This window comes from Mus pahari, chromosome 21, assembly GCF_900095145.1.
Source record: "Mus pahari chromosome 21, PAHARI_EIJ_v1.1, whole genome shotgun sequence".
Taxonomy (NCBI): domain Eukaryota; kingdom Metazoa; phylum Chordata; class Mammalia; order Rodentia; family Muridae; genus Mus; species Mus pahari.
Genome location: NC_034610.1, coordinates 24,605,109 through 24,613,873, shown reverse-complemented (window position 1 = coordinate 24,613,873; position 8,765 = coordinate 24,605,109).

The following is an 8,765-nucleotide window of genomic DNA, read 5'->3' as shown; positions in this document are numbered from 1 at the left end:
ATATGAGACCGTGTCTACAAAACAAATAAAAATTGCTTTATAACATGATGATGATGGCCATAACCATCTTATTTAAAACTATAGCCTACTTTGGGTTGGGAGTAGGAGATTCTGAACATTGAACACACAGCCAAGGATGTACTCTGTAGCTAAATTATACCTCCACCCCCATTATAGCCCACTTTTGAGTGGTTTATAAAACTCTGATCACTTTAAAGTTGATTCGGTCTATTCCTATTTAGCATCTTTTTTATTTTCATGACCTCATTTTGTTACTGAATCTTTAAAAATTATACCAGGCAAATCTGTAAAGATGGATCACATTACCTGGGGCTCATGCGGGGATACAGAAGGAATGGAAATGGGCTTGAAGGGGCTGGGGAGAGGGTGAAATTCTCCCTTCTCTCTATGCCCTGAAGTTTGAGTGTTTAATGTGTGTGTGGATGTCTTGCCTGCATGTATGTCTGAGCCAAGGGCATGCCTGACGCCTGCAGAAGCCAGAAGAGGTCATTGGATCCCCTGGAACTGGAGTTTATTATTTTTACCAATTGTTTTGGTTCGGTTTATTTTTATGTATGTGTCTTGCCAACATGTATGTATGTACCACGTGTGTGCCTAGTGCCTGTGATTATCCTGGCCCTCGGGACAAGATATTTTGTGGGTCTGAGGGGGATCGAGCCTAAAAGTGAGAAATGGGCAGGAAAGAAGAGGGAAGGAAGCCCTGCAAAGTTGTCAAAGCTTCATTTATTGCCGGCTTGAACGTTCGATTATAAACACTGTGAGGGGGGATGGGGAGGGTTTGAGAAACGATCAAAAGAAACAGAGCGAGGGACAAATGGGGGGATGCTGACCGAAGACTTGAAACTTCTTGTGATTTTCTCAGAATCTTGGCGTCACTGCTCTGGAACGCCGGCAGTTAATCTCAGAGTTCTGGATCCTCCCAGGTGTCATTTTAGGACAGAAGTCAGATGATTTCCATGAGTAACCTTGGGAGGAGGGAGATAGAGCAGTCTTGGCAGGGAGGGTGTCGAGCAGCCCAGGGAAGGAGGGGGCAACTCGGCTCTCAACAAAGAACTGTATGGCTCTCAAATGTAAGCTGTAAAAGGCCTGGTTTTTCTCAGCCTGGTCTCCAACATGTGATGTCCAAAAGAGGGTATCAGATCCCCTGGAGCTGAGGTAACAGATGGTGAGCCACCATATGAGTGCTGGGAACCAAAGCCACGTCCTCTGGAAGAGCAGCTCATCTTAATCGACGTGCCACTTCTCGTGCCTGATGTTGTTGGTTCTCTTTCTTTCCTTCTTTCTTTTTTTTTTTTTTTTTTCTTTTTTCTTACTTTTATCTCTGTGGAGATACGGAGGTGGTTTCTGTGAGACCAACTCCCTGGACTTGAAAGTAGACTGGATGGTACTGCAGCATAGTGAGGCATACAGATTGCAGAACCAGGCTACATGAGTTCAAGTCCTCACCCTACTATTTACTATGGGAGGTGAGGAAGCAATTTGACTGCTCTGAGCCTTACTTTCCCAACTTGTAAGGTAAAAGCTGGAGCTGACATTGGCTACTCTGTGGGTTCTTCTTTCTTCCACCCCTCTCCACCCTTTCAACTTCCTAACACTATGAAGGGGAGAGAGGGGAAGAAAAGAAGGGGGCAGTGCTATTGCTAGATTCTTACTGTTGATGAGGGGCATTGAGTTCCTAGGGGCAAGTTTGATCTTTGCCATCAGGATAGGTAATTTCTTCTTCTTTCTTCTTCTTTGTGCACAGCTACTCAACAAACCAAGACCAACAACAACCAACAGAAACCAACCACCCACCCTGCCTCTCAGGGCCCTAGCATTTATACATTATACACCCCCTGGAAAGTCTCCAGAATTCCAAATGCCACACAGTCACAGACACTATCTGCAGCTGTCACAACCACGCCTCTGCTAAAGCACGAGGCCAATCACTGTCACCTGCTGCGGACAGCCAGAAGCAGCCCCACACCCCACACCTGGGACTAAAACAAAAACATATTCTTACCATATTTCTGTTTTGTTTGTTTGTTTGTTTGTTTTCGAGACAGAGTTTCTCTGTATAGCCCTGGCTGTCCTGGAACTCACTTTGTTTGACCAGGCTGGCCTCGAACTCCTGAGTGCTGGGATTAAAGACGTGCACCACCACACCCGGTTTTTTTCAAGACAGGATTTCTCTGTGTAGCCCTGGCTGTCCTGGAACTCACTCTGTAGACCAGGCTGGCCTCAAACTCAGAAATTCGCCTGCCTCTGCCTCCCAAGTGCTGGGATTAAAGGCATGTGCCACCACGCCTGGCTCTCATTTTTTTTTTAAGATTTATTTATTATTATATTTAAGTACACTGTAGCTGTCTTCAGACACACCAGAACTCATTACAGATGGTTGTGAGCCACCATGTGGTTGCTGGAATTTGAACTCAGGACCTTCGGAAGAGCAGTCAGTGCTCTTAACCACTGAGCCACTTCTCCATCCCCCTGGTTTTTGTTTTGTTTTGTTTTGTTTTGTTTGTTTTAAAGAAACCAAAACTCCAAAGTTGTCACTACAGAGAGCAATGCTAACTTATGGAGCTGTTGGGAGGCTAAATTCTTGTCAGATGTTGCTGGTCCTTGGTAAATACCTGATCACTGTTGGCTAGCATTGGAGGACACTGTAGTCTCAGCTTCTGTAGTAGCCACCCCCTAACCCTATGCTGTATCTTCACTTTTATTTATTCTATATTATTATTATTATTACTATTATCAGTGGTGGTGCTGAGGATGAGCCCAGAGTCTTGTGCATTCTAGCCAAGACTTAGACACTGAGCCACACCCCAAGGCCTCACCTGTGACATTTCTACCCTCTGTTATCCAAGAGACATGTAAAAATAAGATTTTTCCTCTCTTTAAGCTGGTAATATTATAAAGAAATTCCTTCAGCGTTAGACTTTTATCTATAAGCTATGTCCAAGCAAGGCATGTCTTTGTAAAACCTAAACCAAACAGTTCCCTTTGTGAGCCGGGGTGGGTTGCTGGGCTCCAGCTTCACTAATGATGTGAATCGGATTTCCCTGCATGGGGTTCAGGGGAGGTGAGATGGAGGCTTTTTCATTACATCTTGAAAGACTGAGCTGGGTAAAAAAGGAGTCTTGATGTGCGTGTCTGAGTCCTGCCTTCTCTGTTCTCCCCTCTGCTCATGAGCCAGCTTTATAAGGGAAGCCTGCATTTACTATCCTAGAATTGGGGTGAGGGAGGATGCAGGCAGACACCTGAGGTTTGTGGATACTGGAGGGTGACTTCAGGGTGAGGTCCTCCTCCCTCCCCCAGGATGAGCCAACCTACGTGTGTCTGGTGGAAGCAGGGAGCTAGGACTGATGGCTCTACATTCTAGTTGGATCTACCTTTTATCTGACTCCTTTATTTTACACTCCTCTGTACCCCACCTCCAAACATGAGATTCAAGCTGAAATGTAAGAAATGCAATCTGAAGGTTCCTTTCAAAGCTGCCCCTGCCAGCCTAGGGCCAGCTGCAGTCCAATAGGAAACACTAGACCCCTGCTAATGCCTGCTACTGTAGCTATTCCACTATCTAAACCCTGCTAAGCTACACACTCCCATTCCACCCAAACTGGAAGCGTGGAGTGGAAAATTACTAACAGCCAAGCTTGCCCAAGGAGTCATGTTTCTGACAAGCTTGAAAATGAACAGGGGGCGGGACACAGAGAGGAACCCACTCACGATTACTGTTGAGGAAAAGACAAATGTAAGTGATGGAAAGCCAGGCCCCAGATGACACAAAGGAGTGACTGTCAGTTATGAGGAAAGGGAGGGAGGGGCTCTGCACAGTCTGTGAGCTGCTCGCTCTCAGCATTCCACCAGTGCACCTCTTGCTCTGTGCTGACACTCTGCAGAGTCACCGACTAGTCTAGCCGCTCTGTCTACACTCAGTGCTCCCACTCTAGGGTGGGGATTCATGCTTCTGGTGAAGGGAAGAAAGGAAGCCTTTGGTTTCAAAGGGAACGGTTTTATTTACTGACTGACTTATTTACAGATCAAGATCATCAGAGTCTCATGTAACTCAGGCTTACCTTCAATTTCCATATGTAGCCGAGGATCGCCTTGAACCTCTGACCCTCCAGTCTCCTCCTCTAAGTGCTAGGATTACCAAGGTGCACCACCGCCTCTGGTTTATACAGAGTTGGGGACCAACAACCTGCTCTTCACACATGGTAGGTAGGCATTCTACTAATTGAGCCTTGGGAAGAAAAGGTTTTAGAAAACCAGAGGGGTGTGTGTGTGCGTGCGTGTGTGTGTGTGTGTGTGTGTGTGTGTGTGTGTGCGTGTGTGTGTATGTGTGTGTGTACATGTGCGTGTGTGTGTACGTGTGTGTGCGTGTGTGTGTGTGTGTACATGTGCGTGTGTGTGTGCGTGTGTGTGTACATGTGCGTGTGTGTGTGTGTGTGTGTGTATGTGTTCTTGGGGCTGGGTGTAGAATCTGCTTCAGACACCTTGTGTACTAAATGCTGTCTTTTTTTTTTTTAAGATTTATTTATTATTATACATAAATACACTGTAGCTGTCTTCAGATGCACCAGAAGAGGGCGCCAGATTAGGGATGGTTGTGAGACACCATGTGGTTGCTGGGATTTGAACTCAGGACCTCTGGAAGAGCAGTCAGTGCTCTTAACCACTGAATCATCTCTCCAGCCCCTAAATGCTGTTTAATGTCAACAAAGCTGTATAATATTTCAGACTCCTTGCATTGTGCTTGTCTTAGTCATGGTTTCTATTTCCACACAAACATCATGACCAAGAAGCAAGGTGGGGAGGAAAGGGTTTATTCAGCTTACATTTCCATACTGCTGTTGATCACCAAAGGATGCAGGACTGGAACTCAAGCAGGGTAGGAAACAGGAGCTGATGCAGGAGCCATGGAGGGATGTTCTTTGCTGGCTTGCCTCCACTGGCTTGCTCAGCCTGCTCTCTTATAGAACCCAAGACTACCAGCCCAGAGATGGCACCACCCACAAGGGGCCCTCCCCCCTTGATCACTAATTGAGAAAATGCCTTGCAGCTGGATCTCATGGAGGCATTTCCCCAACTAAAGCTCCTTTCTCTGTGATAACTCCAGCCTGTGTCAAGTTGACACAAAATTAGCCAGTACAGTGCTCATAAGTGCTTATAATGAGCCATCAAGTATCTTCCATTCTGGAGGTGTCTGTAATCGATAATTAGGGTGGCTTTTTTTTTTTTTTTTTTTGGTTTTTCGAGACAGGGTTTCTCTGTATAACCCTGGTTGTCCTGGAACTCACTTTGTAGACCAGGCTGGCCTCCAACTCAGAAATTCACCTGCTTCTGCCTCCCAAGTGCTGGGATTAAAGGTGTGCGCCACCACGGCCAGCTTAGGGTGGCTATTTTAGAACAAACTCAGGTCAGTATATAACCACCCCACTCCTTTTCTGCCTTCGCTCGGAAGCATCCATCAGCTTGTCGAGGATAAGCTTCAAGTTCAAATATTTATTGCACGTCAGATTTTACTGGGGGGTGGGGGGGCAGTGGGAACCCAAAGTCAATGATGACAGCCGTGTTCGCCTCTCCTTCAGTGTGAGCTTCCAGCTGTTTGTTTTGCAGGTGATACAGCTATCAATGTCAATGTCAAATGTAGGCAGGAGATGATTTATAGCTGAACTAGATCACTGTGAGTTGGGACTACAGAAGTCACTTTGGGTGTAGCTCAAGGTGTTTATACAGAACATGCAAAACCTTAGGTTTGCTCCCCAGGACTGAGGGGGCGGGAGGGGGAACGGGACAGAGATGAGGAAAGAAAGAATAGAGGAGAGGGGAAGAGGAAGGGAGAGGCGAGGGAGGGAGGGGGGGGAGGGAAGCGTGACTCAGTTATGTTATGGTTTTCTCAAGGAAAGATAGAGGCTAGAGAGTGTCCTGGCAACTCCTGCCCAAGAGTGGAAGAAAGGAGAGAGGCAGAAAGAGCTGATACAGGTTCAGGGCACAGAACCTGCAGACCTTGGTAGGCTCCAGAGCCTTCAGCTTTCAAGGCCAAGGGTCCCAGAGTCCGGGGCCTGTGTGACCCTGGCTGTTGCTATCCCAAAACCTGGGACTTACAAAGGACTGTAATGTTAGAAGGCTCTTACTGACCTAAAAAGGGTGCCGGAGCCCTTGGAGCTAAGATTGCAAGCAGTCATGAGCCACCGTGTAGGCTGGGAACTAAACCCAGGCCTTCTGCAAGAGCAGGAACCGCTCAGAAACTGACCAGCTCTCCAGCCCAGCTTTCAACCAGTTTCCTAGTCAGAGTCAAAGATATTCAGAAGATATTTCATTCTCTCCATAAATGAAAACTAGTCATTTGTTTGAATACACACTAGTTAAAAATTAGTTATTTTAAATCTCTGGATCACTTGGTTAAATTATATCAAGCAGAGAATATGCCCATGGTGTATAATAAAAGTCAAACTCTACGTTTAATTTTGAGGTCAACTGAATATTGATTTTAAATTATCTTTATGTGCCAGGCGTGGTGGCCACGCCTTTAATCCCAGCACTCGGGAGGCAGAGGCACTTGGATCTCTGAGTTCGAGGCCAGCCTGGTCTACAAAGTGAGTTCCAGGACAGCCAGGGCAACACAGAGAACCCCTGTCTGGAATCCCTCCCCACCCCCACACATTATCTTCATGTGGTTCTGATAAAGTCTTATTTGTAAACATTCTTTTTGCTGTTGTTTGGGGTGGCTTTCTGTTTGGTGGTTTTGTTTTTTGAGACAGACACAGGGTTTCTCTATGTAGCTGTGGGGCCATCCTGGGACTCACTCTGTAGACCAGGTAGGTGGAACTCAGAGATCCAAGGTGTGAGCCACCACTGCACAGCACAAACATTCCTATTGAACCCTAATAGTTGGGGTTTTTTATTTAAAAAAAAAAGATTTTTTAAAATTCTGTATGAGTATACTGTAGCTGTCTTCAGACACACCGGAAGAGGGCATCAGGTCCCATTACAGATGGTTGTGAGCCAACATGTGGTTGCTGGGATTTGAACTCAGGACCTCCGGAAGAACAATCAATGCCCTTAACTGCTGAGCCATCTCTCCAGCCCATACTTGGGGTTTTGTGTTTGGTTGCTTGGTTTTTTTCTGCCCTCCACCGTGGCAGACTCATTAGCTAGGCAGAGGGCTGCCTCCAGAAGGCTAACCCTCCAACCTCCCTGTAACTTGGTATGAGCTATTGTAGGCTCCATTCTGCTTCCTGCACTATAGGAGGTAAGACTATACAGTGGCTTTCTGGAAGCGTCCTTTAGACACAACTCGTCTGCTTCTTTCTTCTTTCTTCTCTTTAACCCATTCTGTTGCTTGAAAAAGAAAGCGTTAGCTACCATTTTTCTGTTTTGTGAACCATGTGTGTGCAGTGCCAGTGGAGACTGACCGGAAGAGGGGGGTGGATCCCTTGCAGCTATGGGCAGGTATGAGCTGTGCGATGCAGGTGCTGATCCACCAAGACGAACAAGCACTCTTAACTGCTGAGTCATCTCTCAGCCCCAACTACCTACCATCTAGACTGTGAAGACAAAGGAGTACTTCTTCCTATGGATTCCAAAACAGTGTTGTAGTCCCCGAGTTACCTACTTGGGGAATGCTGTGTGAAGGAGCAAGAAATGTTTCTTTTTGGTCCCTTTCACACAGAGACACATTTACTCTTAACACACGGCTCCTCGGAAGTTCTGGAGTAGAGACTCAAGTCCACTTCCCAGCCTCCCCCCCCCCCCAGTACTGGACAGCTCACAGGTGCCAGCAGTCTCAGCTCCAGAGGATTGGACACCCTCTTTTGGCCTCAGGGCACTTACATGTATGGCAGACACATACACATAAAAATGAGTAAAAAAAAATTTTTTTAATTACAAAAAAAATTAAAAACTATGATCAATCACCAAAAGGTCCCGTGAAGACAGGTTGCCGGTGGCCAATGGTGGGCAGTGGCAGTCCTGAGAATACCTTTGCTCGCTAGTGTGGCTGGAGACACTAACCAGGCAAACCAGGAGGCGGCCTGCGTGCTTCCTGACCCTGCTGTTGCTGTCCTCGGCCCTGGCCTGTAATCCCAGCATTTGGGAAGCTGAGGAGGAGGAAGGTCAGGGGTTCTGAGCCATCCTCTGCTACTTAGTGGGTCCGGGGCCAGGCCAGATTACAAAAGACCGTTTCTCATTTAGAACCAAGCGATGAAGGTTTTATGCCCGCTCTTCCCATCCAGGGACTAACCAGGTCTGACTCTGGTCAGCTTTGCAGGCCATTTGGGATATGGTGGGTTCAGGTGGTGGGGCTGTAGGCTGTCCTGGCTCTCCTGAGCCTTTCCTCTAGCAAGAAGTTGGAGTTCACCCTCTCACCTCCTTTGGGCCTAAGAAATAATATGAGTAAGGCTTTGTCACAGTGCGGCCACGTGAGACCAGAGGCTCTGCCAATCAGCAGTTGAGGAAGCAGGTACTCTCCCCGCAGTCTTCTCCTGCCCAGCGTAGGGACTCTCGGCCTCTGCTCGAGTCCCCTGGGAATGTCACTGTCCTATATGAGGCTTAACCATTTCTTTCTGCAGATTTTGTTTATTTATTTATGCATGTGTGTATGTGTGTGCACGCGTGTGTGCGCGCATGTGTGTATGTGTGTGTGTGTGTGTGCGCGCACGTGTGTGTGTGTGTGTATGTGCGCGCGCGTGTGTCTGTCTGTCTATGAATATATACCACATGAGTACAGTGCTTGCAGAGGTGCCCAGGCAGTGTGTGTG